Raw genomic sequence first — 24815 nt, 5'->3', positions numbered from 1 at the left:
TACTCCTAAGTCGCCTCACGTGTCTAAACTCGAGTTTTATTCGAAGAAGAAAAGCAGAAGCGTCCAGACCGAGATGGGAGGGACGCAGGTGATTTCGAGGCCCAGAGGGTTCCGGGACCAGAAGGCCTCAAGGAGTCGCCGTCACCGGCGTGAAGGATCTCACACAACGGCCCAGGAGTGACTTCAGGCCGGCTGGGGAGGGGAATTCAAAGTCTCAGGAGGGCCGAGGGAGCGTAAAATCTTCACCACACAATCGAGGAACGTGAAACCTCCTTACGAACTTCGACTGCGGGTTCAAAGCGGGAAGGACATTCGAGGCTCCTGCGACGTGAGCGGGACCCCCGCGAGCCAGGATGACCGCGAATGCCACGTGCAGGCGGGAAAACGCAAACGCCGCCCGCCGGGCCGGTCTCTTCCCTTCGCGGGTCGGGGTTCCGTGACCCCAAGAAGGCTTCAGACCCAAAGAGAGAAGCCAGAGGCATCTAACGTGCTTGGTACAGGAAGTCTAGCAACGAGGTTTTGTTTTCACACTGCACCTGTTGGTGAAGAGGGCCTCACGGGTCAACGGTGTTTTCCCAGCCGAATACACAATCGAACCACAACGGTGTAAGATTTTACACTGAATGTGTAAGAACATTTTAAGAAAATCGAAAACACTTCTAGAATGTTTCAGAGAACTTAAGATTCCCCCTGTCTTCAGTATCATCAGATTGCTAAGAATCACTTACATATTTGAAACAGGAGTGTTTGGAAGAATTGAAGGGAATTTGAGTCTGTGAGATCCCACAAAGGCTCACTCTTTTCTTTTTTTTAATTATTTATGTATTTTTGAGAGAGAGAGAGAGAGAGAGCGTGCGTGCACAAGTGGGGGAGGGGCAAGAGGGAGACCCAGAATCCAAAGCAGGCTCCAGGCTCCGAGCCGTCAGCACAGGGCTCGAAGTGGGGACTCGAACTCACAAACCACGAGATCATGACCTGAGCCAAAGTCGGACGCCCAACCAACTGAGCCACCTACGTGCCCCCAAAGGCTCACTCTTAAGGGACTACAAAATCAACTAGCTTCACAAATAGAATAAGAGTTGGAAATTACATTCTCCAGCTTTCAGGAAGTTACGTGTTTGGACGTGTACCTCTAATAACTTAAAGATCAGTCCTAAAATCGTATGTAACCAGAAATTCTCTTTGCCAGGTGGAAAGCCTCCGCTCGGGGACCAAGAAGACACGCTCAGCGGCTGGTGTGGCCCGCCTCCCGCTCTTTCTGCTGAAAAGAAAGATCTGCCAGAAGCCGCCCATTTCTCCGAAGGACCCGTGCTCGTGTGGCGCAGGTTCTGGCCGGGAACGAATCCGCGGCACGCCCCACCCCCTCCCTAGGTGCCTGGACACACGTTTGACCAAAGCCAACAAAACTCCCCACCCGGAGGGCTCCCATTCTCCCGGGAATCACAGCAGACTCGAAGGAGGAACACGTTTTAGTCCGGGAGTCAGTGTTACCCCACACCGTGTGCTTGAACCCCCAAGCCTCTCGTTCTCCTGAGCAAACGGCCGGACCTTCCCAGGATGGGGAGCGCGGGGGCGGGGACACGTTCCAAGTTCAAGACTTCCAAGCACACAACCCAGCCTCCGGCCAGGCTGCACGAGCCGGGTCTGGGAGGCACTGTGTCCACAGACAGTCAGGCCCTCTGTCCGTCCATCCGGCAAACCTTCCCTCGATCGCACAGTAAATCCCGAGGCCGACGGGGTCCCCATCCCGTAAAGTCACCCCCGTAGGCGTCCCACAAATAACCTGATTAACTGGAAGGGAATTTCTGAGCCACGTCTCCCGCCAGGGCTCAGCCCAAGGAAAAGGCATTTAAAGCAAAGCCCCAGCCACGGAAGGTGGGAGTCGGGCCCCTGCTCACGTGGAGTCCGGTCAGGAGAAGCCCAAGTTGGAACACAGGGAAATGACTTCGGATGACGTCCAGAGCTACAGCTGACAGAGCAACAGCTCCAGCCCCACGAGACTCCCTCCCACTCGCAGCACCAGAGAGCCAGGACCAGCTCCTAGGTCCCGCGACGTCCTTGTGCGAAACCCAAAATGCAGAAGGCAGGGTCAGCGGAGGCTGGGTTTTCCGAGGCAGAGGTGGCTCTGTGGGTGTGGCAGTGGATTCCGATGCCCCCGTGCCCCGTGGCGGCTCATCCTGCTGGGCCCATGGTGGTCGGTGACACTCCACCCGGCATTGATGACGCACGGATATCGGCCACCTGCCACCCCACCACGATGCACACAGGGCCCACACGTCACTCAGCCCTGAGGCCCAGAGACCACGATGGGAGTGGGACACTCAGGGGCGGGTACGAGGAAGCATCCAAAGACACCCATGACCGGGGACGTGGAGTGACATGTGTCGCTTACCCCCGGGGCCGTGACCCAGTCTCGGCACTGCCCCTTGCTGTGTGACTTTGAGAATGTCCCTAGGCCTCTCTGAACCTCTGCCCCTTCACCTGCCCCGTGGAGCTTTGACTCTCCCTTCGCAGCATCATGACAGTTAAATCAGACGACGTCTGTGTCGTTTCTGGCTGAAACACAAATGCATCAGAAGTCAGACTCCGGTAAACATAAAGGGCTGATGAAAACGACCTGTGGATCAGAGATCACAAGACACGGCAGTGAATGGGTGTTCACCAGGGAAAAGCCTGGGGCCCGGACCCCAAACGCGATGGGACCACAAGCACAGCTGCAGGCCCGCGGCTGTGCACCCTCCCAACCCTGGGTGACAGCGGGTCCCGGCCATCTCCTCCCTCAGTCGTGCACCAAGACAGGCACTTCCTGGAAGGAAAAGGTGGCCTGGCTCTCAAGGCTTTTTCTAGAAAATTCAGTCTCCCAGTAGCAGCCTGCAGGGGGCAGCTGCAGGCTCAGGGGAGGGGCAGATGTGACCGTCGGCCAACGTGCCCATGAAGCGAGTGGGGTCACCGGGGCCCTGGAAGGAAAGATGGACGTCACCTATGGCTGGGAGACGCAGCCACACCCTGCCCAGGATGAGCAGACACCGTGGCCGTGGGCGGCCCGTGCTGGGGTCGTTGGGGACGGAGTCACAGACGTAAGACATGCGGGAAGGCCGCAGAGCTCCAGCCGGAGAAGCCCTCGGTGGAGACACTGGCGTTTCACTCCAAAGCAGATGGTTCTTCCTGAGGGCAGGCTCGGCTTTGGTTCTCGTGGTTTGTCTGTTTTTCGAGACTGCTTTTTCTGACCAGTTTCAGGGTCACCGCAAAGCTGAGGGGAAGGCCCCGGGATTGCCTGTGTCCCCCTGCCCCACCCCTGTGCCCCCAGCAGCAGCACCCCCACCAGAATAGCATCACCCCGAGTCCACCACGGACATCCGGGGTCCCTCCCGGAGCCGCCCACTCTGCGGTGTAGACAGGCGCACCGGGGTGTTTCCACTACGGGAGTCGTTTCCCTGCCCTAAATTCCTCCGTGCTCCCCCTGCTCGCTCCTCCCCACGCTCCGACCCCTGGCCGCCACCGACCCAGCCTTTTCCAGAAGGTCACAGACAGCGTGTGGCCTTTCCAGACTGGCTTTTTCGCTTAGTACGATTCATCCACGTTTCCTCCGTGGCTTCGCGGCTTCCCAGCTCACCCCCTTTGAGCGCCGAACACGACGCCGCTGTCTGGAGGGACGACCGCCCGCGTGCCCGCCACCTGCCGAGGGGCGTCTTGGCTGCCTCCAGATTCTAGCCATTGTGCCGAAAGCTGTTGTAAACGTCCGCGGGCAGCTTTGCGTGTGGACACAGGGGTTCAACACCTGTGTGTCAACACTGATCCCACGGTGAGACTACCTTGCGTTTCACGAGAAACTGCCAACCATCCCGCGTCCCCGCCCGCGGCGCGTGGGAGCTCCCGCCAGCGTGTCGCATGAGAGATCCGGACCCCGGCCCTTCTCGCAGGTGTGGGGGGCTTTCGGGGGCCTTTTGCGCGCATGGGGGTGGGGGGCGGTTTAATATACAGTTCGGGGGCTTCTAGCTGTGCAGCCACCAGCACCCCCTGATCTCGGGCCAGTTCTGTCACCGCGAAGGGAAACCCCGCGCTGGTTCGCAGTCACCGCCCGACCTGCCCTCCTCCCAGAGCCCCGGCCTCCCAGACGGACCCCGGAGGCCTGCCTGGCCCGTGCGCTTCAGGTCACGTGTGCATTTCGTCGCACGCGCCGTGTGACCTCCTGTGTCTGGTTCCCTTCACTCAGCGCATGTGACACTCCCCCACGTTGTGGCGGGTATCCACGCTTCCTTCCTTCTAACGCGTGGATGGTCGTCCCCTGGATGGATGGACCCCACCTGTCGAGCCATTCGCCTCTTGACGTGCGCTTAGCTGGGCTATTTCCACTTTGGGGCTATTGGGAATGACGCGGCCGTGAGCGTTCACACACGCGTGTTTGCGATTCTCCTGCAGGTACGTACGTAACGTGCTCTCGTTGTCTTGGGAACGGGCCCAGGAGTGGACCTGCCGGGGACACGGGGGCTCGGTGCTTAACCCTGAGGAGCTAGCTGCCTGCTTTTCCCGGAGGGCGGCCACGCTTTAGCCACCAGCGTCGGCGTGGCCGGGATGGCGACTCCCCCTCGCCGGCCACCGCGTGTGCCCACGCCGTGCTCAGCTGCCTTCACCTGCAGCCAGACCACAGAAGGACCTCAGGGCTCAACTACTCGATTGTTTTTAGATCTTTGTTCCAGTGACTAGGACACAGAGGAGAACGTTTCGACCACCCCTCATTTAACAAATATTTACCGAGCATCTAAGACGCGGCAGGGCGGGCCCCCTACGGGCACTGAGGACGTGTCAGTGGACGAATGAAAGATCCCTGCCCGAGCCACCCCACAGGAAGGAGCAATGGTGACAGCTTTGGAAAATTAACGGCCCTTGAAAGTTCCTTCCAAGATTAAAAGCTGATTCCCACATCCCTCCACGGACAGCCTGTAGACTCACATGCATTACTCTTCCCCGCACCAGCCCCAGGATGCCCACAAAACCGTGGCATTCTCAGGCACCACACGGAAAAAAGCATCACAAGTACAAAGTCGCGGTCCCAGGAAGGGGTGCGTCCCCGCCGAGTTTCAAGCCCACACACCCCGTGGTCACAGCTGTACCGTAAGCCCAGCGACCCTCCCCGGTTTTCTTTTTAAGTTTCTTTATCTATCTTGAGAGAGAAAAAGGGAGCACCAGCGGGCGAGGGGCAGAGAGAAGGAGACAGAATCCCAAGCAGGCTTTGGGCCATCAGCACAGAGCCCGACGTGGGGCTGGAACTCACGGGCTGTGAGGTCGTGACCTGAGCCGAGATCAAGGGTCGGAGGTTTAACCGGCTGAGCCACCCAGGCGCCCCAGCGACCCTCCCTGTTTTACAGACGAGAGGCGGCCCGAGACATCTGGGTAGTGAGCGGCTCATGGCTGCCACGTGGGTACCAAGCACCCACGACCCACACGCCGCAGACAGACTCCAGGTTTGGGAAAGCCCCCCACGCCCCGGTCCGAAGGAAAGCGTCATCACCAGAGGGGTAGAAATGAATCTGGGGATGGGCTACAACTAGCATCTCCCTGCAGTCACCTGCACTGAGGAACCTTCTGGAAGCTGCTGAGTGCCTTCTCCAATGCCACATTTCCGGGAGCTTCCCTGAAGGGAGCGGGACGCTGAGCACAATGAGGATTATCTGTGCAGGTGCTGGTTTATCCGCTTGCTGACCTCGCTGCTACGTGAGGGTGAGGCGCGTGCCCACGTGGCCCTGGGCCCGCAGCAGGTGCTTAACCACGGAGTGCCTCGTGAGTGGACGGTGGCCCAGCGGCGAGGGTCCCAGGGGCACGAACTCACTGCCCTGAGGTGTCCCACGCGCGGCCTGGCAGGGGCATCGTCCCTCTGCTACCAGCCTGGGTTGCGGCCTCTGTGCCGGGGACCCCGCCCCTCACCTTGTGAGGACGCTGGTTCCCAGCCTGGCCCCTCGTCTCTCTCCGCCCCCTCGGGGCTCCAGGCAGGTGAGGGAACAACAGCTCAGAGTGTGGACAGGACCCCAAAGCGCACGGTCGGCCCCCTCGGGGGCTCAAACCCAGGTCGCGGCGCCCCACGTGGGAGATGGGCAGGGCTCACGGGTCCCATTTCAGAGATCGGTAGACAGAGGCCAGAGAGGTGAGGGCATTCCAGGCCACGGCCAGGCAGAGGCAGAGCTAGAAGCCAGGCCCCCATCTCAGGAGCCCCTCCAGGAGCCTGCAGCCAGGTGGCCCGCACAGGTGTCCAAGGAGGCCACATCAGCCAGTGCCACCATCCAGAGGGGACCGGCAGAAGGCCACCATAGGAAAGTGCCCGAGTCACAGGTGGGCCAGAGCACGCCCAGGTTGACCCCCAGGGCTCTACTCCTCCGCATCCAGGGCTCCTGGCCCCACCTGGACTGCCACACTGCCAAGTGCATTTAACGGCCACCTTCTCGGGTTAAGACAGAAAGAGCAGAAGGGCAAACAAGGAACACGGGGCTGACCCGGGTGTGGAAGCCACGGCCCACAAGGCCAGGGAGTCAGACGTCCCCAGGACGGCCCGCACCAGCGCTGGGCGACCTTGGCCCTGTCTTCTGTTTTCCCAATTTTCTATAGGGTGGCAACATGCGTGAATTTTTATACAGAAAACATGTGAAAACACCCAGGCCTAAGTGACCCTCGACAGCCGCACGGGGTGGGGATGGCCTTTGGAATCAGTTGGGCCTGGCGTGGGGCCCCTGGGACCTTAGGCCATGTGGCATTGCTGTCCCCCACCTACAGGGCTCGGGACGAGCTTGCTCGCTGAGGATGGGCTCAGTGGGTTATTCACCACTTTGCTGTTTAATCAGCCAACACAGTGGCCACATCAGACATTTTGTACTGAATGGTCTCCGTGGCCCCAGCCCAAACGCTCTCTGTCCCCCATCCAAGTCACCCCGGCTGTTGCCAACTGCCTCCTGGCGCTCGAAGGCTGTCAACGGAGGAATCACAGCCCAGGGAGGCTTGGGCCACTCTCTGTTCCAAGGACCTCTGTCTAGCAGACAGCAGGGGTGGTGTCTATGCAGAGAACAGGCCAACAAGGAGACTGGGCACAGCGAGAACCTGGCCGAGGAGCCCAGCCCTGTGTTTAAGTAACAGCAGAAAGGGGGGCTGGCCCCGCCCCCACGCAGACCCTGCCGGGCGCTCATGTGTCTGGACCCTTCCTCCACAGGCAGTCAGTCCTCCCGCTCTGGGTGGAATCCTCGTACCCTGCAACCTTTGCTCCCTGGGATTCTCAGGGCTGGCTCTTGTCACCCCGAGGGCTCCGATGGGGGATCCCTCCCATATCACTGAGTGATTCTTCTGTCGGGGTCTCGACGGGGGCCTGCGCATGGGGAGGGCCTCCCGGACCCACAGCCCCAGGATCAGACAGGCCCTGAGGGGAGCCTGGGCCCCTGGGAAGCTGAGCTGGTTGGAGACCCTCAAGGAGGAGAAGGTGTGCATGTTCCAAGATGAGAAACTAAATCCGGGGAAGACCAGCTCTCTGGGCTCACCCTTAGTGACTCGAAATTCAGCACCCTCCCAGGCTCCGTGCTGGGGCCATGTCCCCGCTTCAGGACAAACCTTGAGAAGGCATGTGGGGGAAGACCGGGAAGACAGGACTCTCATTGCCCATCGGTACCACGTGGGTGCCCAGTGGATCCTTCCTCCCACGCCGGTGACTCCACAGAACGAGGGAAATAGGGCAGTGGGTGGGCGTGGGCAGTCAGGCAGGCCAAGCCAACTGTCCCCACGAGACCACAAGCCCCCGTGAGTCGTCGGAGCCTGGCATTTGCTAACCACCCGGTCTCCAAGAAGGAAAGACAGGCTCCGAGAGAAGTAACAGCCACGTAAACCAGGGGCTGACACGTGGTGGAACCGGGACGTGGTCCCGCGTGGCTCAGACACGGCGCCCACGCTCTTCGAGGCTGCTGTGGGGGGGAGGGTGAACTCAGCAGGCCCGAGCCGCCCGAACCCGGCCCCTTCCGGAGGCCCCAGGCGTGGCCCCTCCGAGTCCTGGGAATGATCTACGTGATCCAGTGTTTCTGCCACGTGAGGCCTTGGGCCACATCACACGGTTTACGCTAACAGTGTGACTTGGGAATGGGGACCCCCGGCCCACCGGTGCCGGCCAAAGCCTCTGGAGGGGCTGGACGCCGAGGTCGGCCGTGCCTAGGTGACCGACCCCCGGTAAGATCCCGGCCTCGAGGCTCGAGGAGCCTCCCTCACCGGCGACGGTTCACATGTGCGGTCACACGTGGCTGCCAGCAGAATTCGACACCGTCCCCAAGACCCCACGGGGAGGACGGCTGGAGGCTGGCACCTGGTCTCTCCTGGACGGCCCCGTACCCCTGCTGACTCTAACCTGGGTCCTTCCACAACTGTGTTCCACTGAGCTCCTTCTGGAGGCTCTGTGATCCCGGGGGGTGGTCTCGGGGACCCCTGAACGTACCTGTCCTGTCTGTGGCTGTAATCCACGAGCGGGCTGCGTGGCAGGGTGGGGAAACTGAGGCCTGCGTCCATTTACGTTTTCGTAACCGTCAAAGACGCAAATCCAACGGCACAGAGGCGTTCTGTCTGCTGACACGGCGGTCGGAGCACCAGGGCCAGGTGCCCGGCGACGCGTCCCGGGAACGGCGGCCCCGGCGGGGGGATCCCACAGACGGGTAACAGGATCCCGTGCGTCTCCCGTCTGGGCGGCCCAGACAGCTGTAAGGCGAGGCTGTGCGGGAAGGGACCCGAGTCCCCACAGGCAAATTCTCAGGTGACGGGCTCTCCCCGAGCAGACGCAGCACGAGTGGTCTCTCCTCCCCGTGGCGGATGCCGCCACCGCGGGACGGCAGAAACAGGGGGACTTTGCAGACACCCCGGGTGTCTGTCCCGAGCCGGCAGCCCCCGCACTGTTAGGAGAGAGCAGGACTCCCGTGGGTCCCCAGCGAGGCCTCGCCGGGGCCACTGTCTGCTTTGGAGACGGTTCCCATATAAGCCACGTAAGACACACGAGGAGGCCAGCGGTCACCACAAACAGCCCCTTGTCTTTCCACACTGACCACAGAGCCGTGCAGCCCAGGGTCCCAGGGAGGGGGCCGGGGGCAGACGCCCTAGAGACACCACCTCCCCACCGGCCCATCCCTTGCGGAGGATGCCAGGCAGAGGAATGGACGCCTGGACCCGGGGCTGGGTCCTCTGTCTGAGGACAGAGCTGAGCGTAGACAGGAGACAGCCAGACTTAAGCGGTGGAGGCCAGCGTCTGCATCTGGGTCTGCCTCCCCTTTCCTGCGAAGGGAGCCCCCGTGAGGGGCAAGAGGAAGAAGCCAGGAGAGGGCAGACCCTGTGTCCCCACGGTGCCACCGTGCGCCCGGGGCTCTTGGCCGCCCCGTTTTAGGAACCGGGAGTCCGTGGCCGTGTGGCCGGAAGGACCCCGGGCCCTGGCCTCTCGCTGGTGTGGCCCAGCCCGCCGGGTTCTCGCCTCATCTTCCAGACCGGCCTGGACCACGGGTGTCATTCTCAGCAGCTTTGGGCTGTCCAGAACCCACAGTCACAGCCTCTCTCTGTCAGAGGATGCTGACCCGGCCCCAACACGGGACACGGCAGCCCTGCCCAGCCTCAGCCTGGCCACAGCCCGCACTCCTGACAGGGTCCCCGTCTTCGGGCCTCTTTACTCCCTCCCGGAACCCAGCCCACGGTCCGGCGGGAGGCGGGAGGAAGGAGGGAGAGCGCAGCCACAGGGTCCCCAAGGCACCACTGTCCCACTGGATGACCAGTGAGGGCCTGGCCTCACCCCTAGGACAGAATCCTCCCTCGGGGTCCTCCCCACCTGTTTGCTGGAATTCAATATGAGGAGACCCAAGTCGGCCGCCCACAAGTTCCTGAAATGGGGGTGGGACACGTTTGGATTCTCTCTAAATTCCACCAGGAGGAATGTTGCAGAAAAGGGGCAGGTCTGCCGAGGCTCCGTCCCGACCTACCGGGTCACCCCTACGCACACTTGGAAGTCTGGACCAGGGAGGGCTATTCGCGAGCTGGCTGGTGGCCGGGGAGTGTGGAGGGTGTGCAGGGGGCCCACGGGGCCGAACCCAGGGTCATCTTACGTGGTCGCAGAGGTCCGAGCGAGGGGAGACCAGAGAGCTGCCCCTGGGCTGCGGCGGGGGGAGGGGCTCCCGTCACCACGAGGGTCCCACCAGCCCCATCCCTGGGGACCCACGTCTGACTTCGGTCCCCGAGCCCCAGGCCGGCCCGTGTGGGGCTGTCAGCATCCCCATAAGTGACAGCTCCGTGAACACAAGAGGGAGAACGAACAAGTGAACTCCCCAGACCAGCTCAGGACACCTGACCCACTAGGCCTTCGCTCTGACGGAGGCGGGGAGCGTGGAGGGACCCGTCAGTGCAACGTCCTCTGTGTCCTCCTCAACACGCTGGTGGTGCATTCGCAGGTTCTCCTCCCCAGCTCCGATCCCGTCTTTTTTTTAACGTTTATTTATCTATTTTGAGAGAGTGCGTGCAAGCATGAGCGGGGGGGAGGGGGGCAGATGAGAGGGAGAGGGAGAGAGAGTCCCAAGCAGGCTCCGTGCTGTCAGCGCAGGGCCCGACGCGGGGCTCGAACCTACGAACCGCGAGATCACGCGCTGAGCCGGAATCAAGAGTCGGACGCTTAACCAGCTGAGCCACGCAGGGGCCCCTTGAATCCCGCCTTTGAAAGGCCTCGCCACAGACAGGTGCGCTCACGAGAAAACGCCTGATGGGCCTGAACTACATCTCCACATCCGGCATTTCCCGTGCCTTTCATTAAACGGGACGGCGAATCTATTCCGGGAGCGTTAAACACTCCTGTTCGCTGAACTGTCCCCTCGGAAAACACCCAGGGATGATTCGCACGGAAGGTGAGTGTATGCACACGTGGGTGGAAGGAATAAACAGAAAAGAGACGCAGAAGCTTAAGTATTCAGAGCAACTGGGAACCCGCAGCCGACCCTCTCATCCCTGCCCACGCTTCTGACAGACGTCAAGCTGCATGACTCACATGTCCACGGCCACGGAGCCACGGCGATACCACGCAGCTCCTCTCCGTGTGCTTCCCAAAGACCGGCTTGCTACCTAGGCAATCGGGTGACAGCTTGCAATATGATAAACACATCACCAGTCAGAAGGAAGGAAGGAAGGAGGGGAGGGAGGAAAAACGAGACAATCTGGATTCCACCAAACAGAAAGTTACAGAGCAAGGACCTTCCCAGAGGCCAGGACCAGTGCCCCCACCCACCCCCCACCACCAACCCCGTGAGCCGGATTCCTCCCCATCCAGGTCTGCTCGTCCTCAGCCCCCAAATCTGAACAGCTCTGACCAATCCCCGAGGTGGCATTTCCCAGGAGACCAGCCCAGAGCCGGCCTTTCGGGAGGGGGCCCACAGGGACTGCTCATCTCCGGGCTCAGGAGCTGAACAATGAGTAAGGGATTCCTCTGCATCCCTTCTGCTGGCTTCTGGGTTGCCCTTCCCTGAGTTTCAACCCACTCCAGTAACAAATCACAGACAGCCGGAGATTAGAGCCTGAGGGATGTGCTGGGTTTCAGCCCGTCTGAAGCCTGCTCCCCAGAAAAATTTCTAAAGACCTCAAAACGTCTAAAGTTCAACCGTGAAGAAGGCCGCCCTGGAGTTGCAGCTGTTCCAATATCGCTGTATTTTAACCCAGGAGGGGCACGGAAGGTGAACGTGGTAGTGCTCGGTGAGGTCCAGGCGTGGGCAAGGCGTGGCTGGGGAGGCACCTGGATGACCTGGGGCTTGAGCAGGAGTCACTGCGTGGTGGGAAGTGCTAAGGCGGGAGTAGCCATCCAGGGAGGAGGGAGCCCCAGCAGAGGTGAGAGCAGAGGGGCATCGGGATGGACTAGGAGAGGCTCAAGTCCAAGGACGGAAATGGAATCCCCATCCCGTAAACCCTATCCTGTCTGGTGCGGCTTCCAAATTCCAGGGCACATCCAGCTGGGTTTGCACACAAGCACCCCACCCCTGCCCCCTGTGGAGTCCTGGGCAGGTGCTTCAGACATCACAGCTGGGTATAACACAGCCCTGAAGGAGCCCACACGGGAGCCAATTCAGCACAGCACAGGGGCCAAAGGGCATCTCAGGGATGAGAAAGGCTGACTCTGTTTCTCCCTGCGTGTGATCTTCAGGGGGATCCCACCCCCACCCCCTGTGGAGTCCTGGGCAGGTGCTTCAGACATCACAGCTGGGTATAACACAGCCCTGAAGGAGCCCACACGGGAGCCAAGTCAGCACAGCACAGGGGCCAAAGGGCATCTCAGGGATGAGAAAGGCTGATTCTGTTTCTCCCTGCGTGTGATCTTCAGGGGGATCCCACCCCCACCCCCTGTGGAGTCCTGGGCAGGTGCTTCAGACATCACAGCTGGGTATAACACAGCCCTGAAGGAGCCCACACGGGAGCCAAGTCAGCACTGCACAGGGGCCAAAGGGCATCTCAGGGATGAGAAAGGCTGACTCTGTTTCTCCCTGCATTTCTCCCTGCGTGTGGCCTTCAGGGGGATATTTAATCTCAAGCCTCAGTTTCTTATCTGTCAGATGGGCTTAAGGCCACCCACCCAGAAAGGCACTCAGCGTTAACCCCAGACATAAGTGCCAATAAACAGCAACAAACACAACACAATAATGTGAAACAGCCAGAGCCCAAGGGTGCACACGCACATGCACGCACCCCTTGTGATTTAGACAAGGATCTACCACATGTCGGCGTATCACAGGCTAGGGTGATTAAGAAATTCCATGGCGCAGCTGGGATGTCAAACGTTTCATTTCCCCAGATGAAGATATCTTAGGAAGCGAAATGTACCATCAGCATCATCCCTAACAGGGAGGACACTCACCCCCACGGTCTCGGAAAAAGTCGACACGAAACACAGCCTGTCCTTCCAATCGAATCCCCCGAGCTTCGTGTAAAAGTCCCTGTCAGGTGCCGAGTCTCTGCACGTCACCCGGGGCTGGGGCTGGCTGGGCAGGAACTGGAGGACGAGGGCACCAGACCGGACCAGACTGGACACCAGAGGCCAAGCCCACGCCCGCCTGGGGCACAGGGACGGCTCCACACGGAGTGGGCAAAGCGCGTGGAGCACAGGGTGGGAGGCTCCCAAGGGCTGTTCTGACCCAGAAGCCACCCTGCAGGACACGGGAGCCACCTGGCCAGGCCACTCAGGATGCACATCTCACTCCCCACCCCAGGGAAACCCGAACGGGCACAGCTGATCTGCCTTGGAACGACCTGCAGAGGGTGCTCTGGCTTGGGGATCCGGCCAAGCGACCCAGCCTGTGGGTCGGGCTTCCCATGTCACGTGGCGCCTCGCGCGTGCTTGGCCTTCACCGGGTCACGGCGCCCCTCCCGTGGGGGGCGTGTTCACAGGACCACAGCATGCGGCGGGCGTGCACGCGCCAACGCGCACACGCAGACTCGGTTCCTAGACCTGGGACACGTTCCTGGCATTCGTGAACTCCCCGCAAAGCCATCAAGCCCCGAAGCGGTGCCCCCTGCAGCTGAGTGAGCTCCGATTCCAGTCCAGCATCAGCTCTCTGGCTGCGGCCCCTGGGCTCTCAGACGGCAAACGTTCTGGACGCGAGGTCCTCACTCGGGGTCCCCCAGCGGAGCCCCTGGGCTTTGGCTCCTCGGGGAGACACGCTGAGGGGCACCCCCCACCCCGGGATTAGATCCCGTGGCGTGGACTCCTTAGCGGGAGCAGGACAATGGCCACAACCTGCCAGACACTGGACACGGGAGCCGGGTGCCTCAGACCCACATCCTCCCAGGAGACTCATCGGACGCCCAAATAAGTCTGTGGCCCCCAGAGGTGGAAAATGAGCCAGTTTCGCGAGCTTCCAGGGGCCCTTTCGGGGGTGAACCTCAGTCCTAGGGTGCTCCCAGGGCCTGTCCTGTAAACCCACCCTTGGTGATTGGTGGTTGACGCCCAATGGCACCCTCCCCGCCAAGAACGCCCCCCGTTTGGCTGTGAGGCTCTTCTCAGTTGAAAGAGACACGTACACGTTTGTGTTCACACGAATACACCTTTACTTACATCCAGCCTCGCCTGACCTCTCTCTCACTGACCGGCTGTGTCCGCGAGCCCAGTAAATCCAGCCGCACACGGAGAAGACCGGGTCGTAAGTCACTCCACCTGCTTCCTGCCACCCACTCGGCACGGGCTTCCGGAGGAACCGCATTCCACACCTAGACCGGGCCCTCCCTGCTTCAGAGAACTCGCTCGGCAGCCCCACGGCTGGAGGTAAAATACCTCAGGGAACAGAGACGGAACGTGTGGCTGGCCGCCCTCTCTTCCCCTCACGTCCGGGGTCCTCGGACATAGGACCCTGGGAGCGGGCGGCCAGCCTGCCCCCCCCACCCGATTCCTTGGGGACACTGCAGCCTAGAAGCCTCCCTACCCCCGCTCGGGGGAACGGCGCTAAAACTTCAGGCCGAGAGGGCTCGCTGGGACCCCCTGGCGCTCCTGTCTCAGAGACCTGCCCCCTGGGACGAGTCACAGAAATGGAATCACACAGCGTGCGCTCAGTCGATTGTCTTTTCTTCCTCCATGTACTTTTGAGGACAGCTTTGTCCTTGCCCAAAGTCACCTCTGCCCAGGGCTCCTTAAGGTCCTCACCTGAGTCCCTTTCAAAATCTGTGATAGCAACACACACCTGACCCGGCCTGGCCTAGGGTCCACCTCAAAGCTGTTCAGCTTTCTCTAAAGCCAAACAGTATTTGAAAACCACATTGTTTTTTGTTTTTGCAAAACCCCAACTGAAAACACCACGTCACACAGAAAACGGTCCTGAGACTGGAATGCCGAGGAAAATCCTGCCGTGGGTGAGACACCAGACAGCTCAACTTTGTTCCCTTTTCGCCCTGGCTGCCAGGAAGCTCAGGATGAGTACCGTACGTAACTGTAAGGATGCTCGCTTACCCCAGAGGTTGGTCTTAAGGATCCTGAGGGGTTAAAGTGGAGTTTTACTGATGCGGCCTGCAGCAGAATCATTTTGGAAGGAGGCCACAAAGACAGATTCCTACTGAGTTAGATTTCTTGTGCATCCGGTGCTAGAATCTGCGAGATGCCCAAGAATTCTTGGTCCTCAGGTGAGGCCCTGCCGTCAGAGTGAAACAACCCGGCCCATTCCCGAGGATGGAGGAGAACCTTCTGGAGGAACTGATCTGGCGGCCCATTCCCTAGGACGACCACCTGGGGCACCAAAAACCCTCTCTGCTCTCTGATCCCTCACCACACGGGGGGGGGGGGGGGGGGGGTGCCCGCTTACACCCGCAAGCGGGAAGGATCATTTGAGGCAATAACAAAGAACACCTGAGGAGATCCGAATCCCATTCGCAGGTAGGCTAACGCCTCCGAGTCTGTGAGAACTCGCGTGAGAAAGTGAATTAACTGTCACTCTAAAGCAGAACCCTTCTGCCGCTACTTAGGTGACATCCTGGCTACTAACTAAATCGCCACTCGAGGGTCCTTTCCCGCTTTTTTCTGAGACGCGGCAGGAGGGGATGGCGGCAAAGAGTCTGAAACACCCACAGCCCACGCAGGTTTATCGCGTGACACACGGCCCCACGCAGGCGCCGGGGCGTGGGGGGTATGAGGGGCCGTACGTGATGAACGGAGGCCCTTAGGACAGCAGGAGGCCGCTGAGGGGCAGGGTCCCTTGCCGGACGGGCAGCTGAGAAGGAGGAAAAGGAGCCCAGGTAAACCTCGGCCTGACGGAGGATTCTGCCTCCGCTCTGCCACCAGCCCGGGCCCCAGCACTGCCCACAGAAGAGCCACGTCGCGGCGACGGAAGGCCCTCCGCATCCACAACACAAGGACCTCCATCCTTCCTCCAGCCGAGGGGCCCCGGGAAGCTCTTCCTGGGCTAGTCTCCCAGGGAGCAGCCACCCCCGTATCCTACAGGCGGCCAACTGTTACCGTAGATTCACTCCAGCCCTCATGTGGGGCCCAGACCGGCTCCTCCTTTCTCCCTTCCCCTTGTTTGGCAATGCCCACCGTCGCAGGGGTGGCTGCTCTGAGATCGAGTGTTCCCCACCAACAGGGAGCCGATGCACGTTCCCGATGGAGAGACTCGAGGCCCGACCCTGACCAAGGATCTCCAGAGAAACTTCTGCAGCACAGCCGCCCCCTCACAGCCCCCAGCACGGGGACAGGCCAGAGCTCCAATCAACTGGCCAGTGTCCTCCTGTCATGAAGAAACCCAGAAGTCAGAGGGCCTTGGTGCGAGCTGGAGCTCAGGGACGTTGGGTCATGAACGGACCGGCGGGCCTGAGGCAGACGCCCCCAAAGGCAACAACAACAGAGGAGCAGGAACTGGGTGCAGGCCGGGGTTCAAAGCCCGACAAGGGAACAGTACCGGGCAGCAGCTGGAGACAGGAGGATCCCGGCCCTGCCCACTCAGCCAGGACAGCTGGGGCTGGCACGGTCCCCCACGGAGCCCCCCACCACCCCCTGCCAGGAGAACGCCCATCTTCGCCGGCGGAGGGGCGGGACGCAGCTCAGAGCAGGCGGAGGGACGCCGTGGAAGAGCCCGGACAGGGGAAGAGGAGGGTCCAACTGGGTTTCAGGCAGGGCTGGGAGGAAGGGAGCTTGAGGCGCCCCCCAAAGCCGATGGCGACCAGGACCAGGGCGGGACAGTGGCTCCTACGCTCTGCCCTCGCCTGCTCTATTCATATCCCCAGGACACGTGTTCTCACCAGGGTCTCGGGGGGCCAAACAGATCCTCGGGTTTTTAAGTATAAGGTGCAGATACAGAAGAGACACACGAACAGATACGCAGCATTTCACAGCACGAACAATTCATTGGGGTGGACAATTAGGAAAAAAATATCGAAAACATCTCTCTCTCAAATAAATAAGTAAATATTAAAAACAACAACAACAACAACAAAAGTTTGAGAAACATTGTTCAAAGGGATTTGGACCTCCACACTTTCCTTGATGGTCGCCGGTGACAGGGCCAGGGGAGAGGACACAGTGTGTGCTCAGCCTGAGCTGAATTAAGCCGCCCGATGCCCCTGTGGCTGAGAGTGAGGTATGCTGGGTGCCACATCCTCCCCTGAGCATGACAACAACCTCGAAAGGTGAAGTCGGTCAAGGTGAGATCCACACCCAGGCAGCACTCAGCGAGTGCCCACCCTTTAACCACGTGCTGCACGTGAAACAATGCCGACGGAGCACACAGTAGGTGCTCAGTAAAACGGGCACTGGGCTCTAGACAACGGGCTCAGCGCGTGTCTTGACTCTGCAGAACCGAGGTCACGGGCTTCCCTCCACTGTTCCCTGCCCCCAAGCACAAACGGGTGTCCCCGTGACCATGCAAAAATGGTACAGGGACACTCAGAGCACCCCTCTTGTCCTCCATCAACCCTTAGCCACACTGGCTGGGTCCAGTACGGGCACGGCAGCTAGGACATCGCAGAGCAGACAGGAAAAGGCAGAGCTGGGGCCCCAAGCGATGGTCCTGGTAAGTCCCCTCGAGGTCACATCAGCAGGGGACCAGGGAGCAGCTTTGTTTCTCCAGGGTTGAGGACAACTCCAGCCACCCTCTCCCCACCCCTCCCCCCCCGCCAGCCTAACACAAAACCAAGAGCCTGACGATAAGAAACTGACCATCCTCTGGCCACAGTGCAAAAGGGGTGAGGCACACCACAGCAGGACGGTGGCGACCAGCTTGCAGGTGAAAAAGACAAGGAGAAAACGCGCTAACTCACCAGAGGCGCTGGCAGACTGGGCCCTGCAGAAAAGCTTCTTAGGACAGGAAGCGTCTGTGCTCCGGTGAGCCGCGGCACGGAGACTGGAGGGACTTTCAGAGCTGGGAGAGACAAGAAGACCAGGACATGGTCAGGCAGATGCTGTCGAGGGGCAGAATGTGAAATCTCCAAGCGGATCCTGGCGTCTCTGAGCTAAAACCCAGGGGCTGCACCTCTGCCTCAGCCGAGACGGTACAGGTGCGCCTTTCCCCATCTCTCCCACACGGTGCAATTAAAAACCAGGATGTCGTACAGAAGACACACACAAGATTCCTGAAGGGGGAGAGAAGGAGGAAGATTGGCAAGGGACTAGGGACCCCGAGGAACGGCACGGTGGGCAGTTCTCTAGGCTGGGTTTTTGCCTCGTCCAGCCCAGGCGTGGAGCTAAAGAAGTTGGAGACCCAGACGTTCGGTAGAAGCAGACAAAAAGCCACCACGGATGATTGTTCTCTGTAGCCAAGGGACCAGGAAAGTGGCAGCCTAATGAGACAAGGTGTTTACACAATGACCACTCTCCTGCAGCCAGACACCAGAGAAAAAAATGGCACCCACCCGGACCCGCCGCAGCAAAGGTTGAGTAGGGAGCTGAGACCGCCACCCTCCGTAGCTGCAATAGGCACCCCAACCCCCCACTGGGTGGTGTCAAAAAAGCCTAAGTAAGAGCTGGGACTTTTTTCCCCACCAGGTGGTAATGAATCCTCCTCTCGCTCCATGGCATTAGTGTGGGCAACGTGGGGAGACTGGGTTTCCATACCCACTTGGCAGTAACAAGGCACCCCCCCTCCCTCACCCCACTGAGCTGGTGTCAGGAAAGAGCTAATGGAAAGTCAGGACTTTCTCCATCACCACCAGAAATGAGGTCACCCCGCCACGGCATTGGTGGGGACCACATAGAGAGCAGGAGCACCCAACCCCACCAGCAATAACAAAGAACTTCCCCACTGGAGTGTCAACAGAGCCCAAACTGTTGATAAGACTGCTATGTCCACCTGGCAGCAATGGGACAGCACCCTCTCCTCCCTTGAGAGAGCAGTGTCAAAGAACACCAGCTGAAACTGAGGTTTACGAGGATACAGAGTCTCACCAGATAATATGAGAACATACTCATCTCCACCGAAAATCACTCATCATCCCAAGAACCAGGAAGATCTCAAATGGGAAAAGGACAATCCATGGCAGCTGACACTGGGGTGACAAAGATGTTAGAATTATCTGACAAAGAGGTTAAAGCAGTCCCGATAAGAATAAACAATTAGGAACGTGCTGGAAACAGATGAAAAAACTGGAAGTTTCATTTTAAAAAAAAAAACATAAAATCTGAACAAAGAAACAAAGAAGAGCCAAGTCAAAATGTTGGAACTGAAAAATGTGGTCATTGAAATAAGCAGCTCACTGGATGGACTCAACAGCAGAATGGAGGGGACAGAAATAACTGGAAGACAGACCAACAGAAATTACCTAAGCTGCACGGCAGAAAGAAAACATACTAAAAATTAAACAGAGCCTCAGGGACCAGTGTGCCTCTAACCTCATCATAGACCCAGAAAGAGAGAAGAATGGGGAGGTCCAAAAAAGTACTCAACAATATAACGAAGAAAACATCCCCAATTTGGCAAGAGACATAAACCTACAGATTCAAGAAGCTTAACAGGTCCCAAATAGAATAAACCCAAGGAAATTCACACCAAGATGAATCATAATTAAACTTCTGAAAACTAATAACAAAGAAAAATCTTGAAAGCAGGCAGAGAAAACTGATACTTTATTTATAGCAGGGAAACAACTACAGTAATAGTGTATTTCTCATCAGAAACTATGGATGACACACAAAATTTTTGGAGTAACGAATGAAAAGAACTATGAATCTAGAATTCTATATCCAGCAAAAATATCCTATAAGAAAAAAGAGAAAAATCAATACATTCTTGGTCGAAAGGAAACCAAGAGAATTTTCCATCAATAGCCCTATCCTAAAAGAATGGCTGAAGAAAGCTCTTTAAACAGAAAGGAAACAATAAAAGAAGGAATCCTGGAACACTGGGAAGGAAAAAAGAACACAGTAAGGGAAAATAGGGGTAAATAAAATTGGCTTATCTTCTCTCCTCAAATTTTCTAAATTATGTTTAACAATTGAAGCAAAAATTATAATGCAATCTGATTTGGTTCTAAATGCACGTAGAGAAAATATTCAAGACATTTATATTATTATAAGTGGGGGAGGGTGAAGACACATAAAAGGAAGTAAGGTTCATATATTTCACTCAAACTGGTATCACAGTAGATGGTGGTAAAATTATACATATAAAATATAATGCCTAATCACTTAGAAAGCTAAGCAAAGCCCAAAAACAATTATAGATAAATCCAATTGAAATGCTAAAAATATTCAAATAACCCACAAGAAGGCAGAAAAATGATAACAGATATGAAAAACAGAACAAACATAAAACAAAAAACAAAATGGCAGATGTAAGCCTTAACATAGCAATAATTGCATTAAAAGTAAATGTCAAAATATACCAGTTAAATGGCAGAGATTGGCCAAATGGACTAGATTTTATTTTATCTTTTTTTATTTGAACTTAAAAGATTTTAAAAGACCCAATTATATGAGGTCTACAAAAATTCTCTTTAAATAGTGACATAATTGGAATGAAAAAAAAAGACATACGAACATTAACCACAGGAAGGTAGACATAGCTATATTAATAATAGATAAAGTAGACTTGGAACAAAAAACTACCAGAGAGGAACATTATAATTGACAAAAGGTCAATCCACCAAAAAGTATAGCAACCTTAAATGTATACGCACCAAACAACAGAGGAGAAAAATATATAAAGCAAAAACGTATAGAACTGAAAAGAAAAAGAGACAACTTCAGTTAGGGACTTTGATACTCCCATCTCAGCAACTGATAGAATTTAACTAGACAGAAAAGTCAGCAAGGAAGTGGAAGAGCTCAACAGATTCTGAGTGATATTCATGGAACATGCCATTCAATAACAACAGAATATACACTCTTTCAAGTGCTCCTGGAACATATACCAAGATAGATCATATCTAGGGCCACAAAACAACTGCAACAAATTTAAAAGTGAAATCATACATAGTGTGTTCTCTGACCACAACAGATGCAAATTAGAAATCCATAACTGAAAGGTGACAGAAGTCTCCAATACTTTTAAATTAAAACAGCACACTTCTAAACAACCCATGCGTCAAAGGAAGTTTCAAAGGAAACGTTTTTAATACATGGAATTGAATGAAAACAAAAAATAAAATTAAAATAAAATAAAATAAAACAAAATAAAATAAAATAAAACAAAACATTCCAAATTCTGTGAGACACAGCTAAAGCAATAATAAGACAAATTTAAAGCACTAAATGCATACATTAGGAAAGAAATAATAATCTCAAATTCTAAGTTCCCATCTCAAGAAGTGAATAAAAGGAGAGGAAAATAAATCCAAAGCAAGCAAAAGAAGGAAATAATAATCATAAAAGTGGGGGAAAAATAAAACTGAAAAGAGGAAAACAGTAGAGGAAATCAATAAAACAATGAGCTAGTTCTTTGTAAAAGTCAATAAAATTGACAAAACTAGCAAGACTGACAAATTAAAAAACACAGACACTCATTACCAGTATCAGAAATAAAATGGAAGATATCATTATGGTCCCTGCAGCAGTCTTTATTATCAAAAAGATAATAAAGGAGTATATAAATAGCTCTACACACATAAATCTGACAATCCAAAATAAACCAATTCATCAAGAAATACAACCTATCTCAACTCATCCAAAATGAAGCAAGTAATCTGACTAGCCCTTGTAACTATTAAGAAAATCAAATTCATAATTTCAAAGCTCCCAGTTTCGGAAAAAACGATATATCTCCAAATGGTTTCACTGGAGAATTCTGTGAGTGTTTAAAGAAGAATTAATACCAATTCTACACATTCTCTTGCAGAAAATGGAATAGGAAGGAATAATTCCCAATATATTTTATGGAACAAGTATTATTACCCTGATACCAAAACCATATAAAGAGAGTACAAAAAAGAAAACCATAGGTTAATATCCCTCATGAATATCAATGTTAGAATCTCAAACAAAATTTTATCAAACAGAATTCAGCAGTATATGAAAAGAATTATATCCCATGACCAACTGGGGTTTACTGCAAGAATTTAAGGCTGGTTCAATTTTTTTTTTAATCAGTCTGTATAATACACTATGTATCAACAGGCTAAAGAAGAAAAATCATAGAATCATGTGAATAAATTGCAGAAAAAACATTTGACAAAATCCAATATTCATCTATGACAAAAACTCTCCCCCAAAATAGGAGAAGGGGAACTTCCTAACCTGATAAAGCACAATCTGCAAAAGTCCACCAACTGACGTTATTCCAAATAGAAAAGACTAAATGCTTTCCCTCTGTGCTCAGCAACCAAGCAAGGAAGTCTGCTGTCATTAGTCTTATCGAACCTAGTGATAGACACTCTATAAAGTACAATAAGACAAGAAAGAAAATGAAAAGCAAACAGATTGAGAAGAAAGAATTAAAACTGTCCCCATCTGCAGATGACAGGACTGGAGAAAATCCCAAGGAATCTACAAACAAAAACCTCCTAGAAATAATGAGTGAGTTGAATAAAGTCATAAGATAGAAGAAAGTCAACATATAAAAGTCAATTGTATTCCCATATGCTAGCTGTAGACACCAAAATTTAAAATACAACACTGTCTATAACTGCTCAAAACTAATGAAATACTGAGGTATAAATCTAACAAAACAGGCACAAGACTTGTGTGCTAAAATCTGCACAACACTGGGGAAAGAAATCAGAGGAGATCTGCAGAAGTGGAGAACATACCACGTTCATGGATTGGAAAACTCAACAGAGTCAAGATGTCACTCTTCCCAAATCAACATACGGGTTGAATGCAATTCCAACCAAATTCTCAGCATGGAATAAGCAAACTAATCACCATAACCTTAGTTATACAGAAATGAACTCAAAATGGATCATGGACATAAATGCAAAACATGAAACGATCAAGCTTTCAGAAAAACAACATTTTCTCATAGGAGAAAAATCTTCAGGATCTAGGACGAGGCAACAAGTTCTCAGACGGGACGTCAGAAGCACAAGCCACACACAGAAAAATGGATGAACCGGACAAGCTTCTATCTGTGAGAGACCCATTACGCAGATGAAAATACAAATCACAGACTGGGAGGAAACGCTCACAACTTGCGTAGCTAACAAAGGACTAGAGTCTTTACTAGAAGGAACTCCCAAAATGTAATGGTAAAAAGCTAAGCAGTTCATTTAAAACATGAACAGAAGACATAAAGAGACACTTCGTGAGGAAGGAGAGCTAGACGTCGGATGACCACAGGGAAAGTCGCTTCAACGTCCTCACCACCGACGGGATGCGCGTCACACCAGTGAGTACCTGTCAAAATGGCTAAAATAAAAACCAGTGACACCAAATGCAGGTGATGCCTAAGAAACAGGGTCGCTTCCACGCTGCTGGTAGGGATGTCACACAGTGTGGCCTTTCAGGAAAAATGTAGCGGTTTCTTAAAAATCTAACTGTGGAACCCTGTGACCCAGAGTTTGCACTCGGGGCATTCATCCTACGGAAACGAAACACAAAACCCACACCCTAACATTTACGGCAGTTTTAGGCACAACAGCCAAACACTGCCAACAACCCAGGCGTCCCTCAAAGGGCGAGCGGTCAACCATGCTGGTGCGAATATTCCACGGACGCTACTCAGCAAGAGGAGACACGTGGACACACACAACCACCTCTACGGCTGTGCCGAGAGAGGAAAGCCCATCCCGAGACGTGTGAGCTGTGTGAGTGCACTTTGCACACCTGTCAAAACAACAAAATGCCAGAGATGGAGAGCAGAGCAGAGGTTGCGCGGGTGAGGAAGCTGGGGCGGCGAGGGCTCTGTGGCTAACAAAGGGCTCCACGGGGGATGCTCGAGCTAACGGACATACTTCGCTCTGGCCGCCCCGCTACCCGTGTCCTGGTTGTAAGAAGGCAGTGTGGTTTTGCAGGATTTTGCTATTGGGGTGAGCTGAGTAAAGACTATAGGGGGTTAGAGGGGATCGACGATCTCTGCGTTATGTCTTCCAATTCCAATTAGTTAAAACTAAAAAGGTTTATTAGGGGCGCCTGGGGGGCTCAGTCGGTTGAGCGTCCGACTTCGGCTCAGGTCACGATCTCGCAGTTGGTGAGTTCGAGCCCCGCGTCAGGCTCTGTGCTGACAGCTCAGAGCCTGGAGCCCGTCTCACATCCTTTCTGTCTCTCTCTCTCTCTCTCTGCCCCTCCCCCACTTGCATTCTGTCTCTCTTTCTCTCTCTCAAAAATAAATAAACATTAAAATAAATAAAAACAAAAAGGTTTCTTACTTTTTTTTTTTAATGTTTACTTATTTTTGAGAGAGACAGTGCAAGTGGGGAAGGGGCAGAGAGAGGGGGAGACACAGAATCCGAAGCAGGCTCCGGGCTGTGAGTTGTCAGCACAGAGCCCGATGTGGGGCGCAAACCCACAACCTGTGAGATCGTGACCTGAGCCGAAGTCGGACGCTTAACCAACTGAGCCACCCAGGTGCCCCAAAGGCTTCTTATTTTTTAAAGTCCACGTGGAAAACAAAACAAATAAAAAAGCAAGTTAAAGAGCATTACCCTGTGGCCCGGGGCACATCATTCCACTCCCGGGCTATACCTAACACTGACAAAAACCATATGTCCACACAAAAACTTGCAGAGCCGTGTTCACAGCGGTGCCATTTGTAATGGGCGAAAAATGGAAACAGCACAATGCCCAGCAACGGATGAACGGGTGAACCAGGTGTGGTCCATGCACGCGTTCATGGCTGAACACGGTTCAGCCAGGATAAGGCAGGAAGCCCCAGCACCCGCCGCAGCATGGACGGTCCCTGAACACATGATGCTCAGCGAAAGCAGCCAGTCACAAATGACCCCGTGTCACAAGGTTC

At 55.0% G+C, this 24815-nt stretch overlaps 1 protein-coding gene across 1 annotated transcript in view; it reads right to left on the bottom strand.

Moving 5' to 3' along the window:
* The window catches only part of SHANK2 (SH3 and multiple ankyrin repeat domains 2), a 492081-nt gene that overhangs the window by 448883 nt on the left and 18383 nt on the right, over positions 1 to 24815 (bottom strand). Inside the window, exon 2 of the mRNA XM_053899336.1 lies at positions 17749 to 17849. The gene's annotated coding sequence lies outside the window, so the exon portion shown is untranslated. The remainder of the gene's footprint in view (positions 1 to 17748; positions 17850 to 24815) is intronic.

Source organism: Panthera pardus, unplaced genomic scaffold, assembly GCF_024362965.1.
Source record: "Panthera pardus isolate Hobbes unplaced genomic scaffold, ASM2436296v1 HiC_scaffold_12, whole genome shotgun sequence".
Lineage (NCBI taxonomy): Eukaryota > Metazoa > Chordata > Mammalia > Carnivora > Felidae > Panthera > Panthera pardus.
This window is presented reverse-complemented; position numbering and strand designations above follow the sequence as displayed.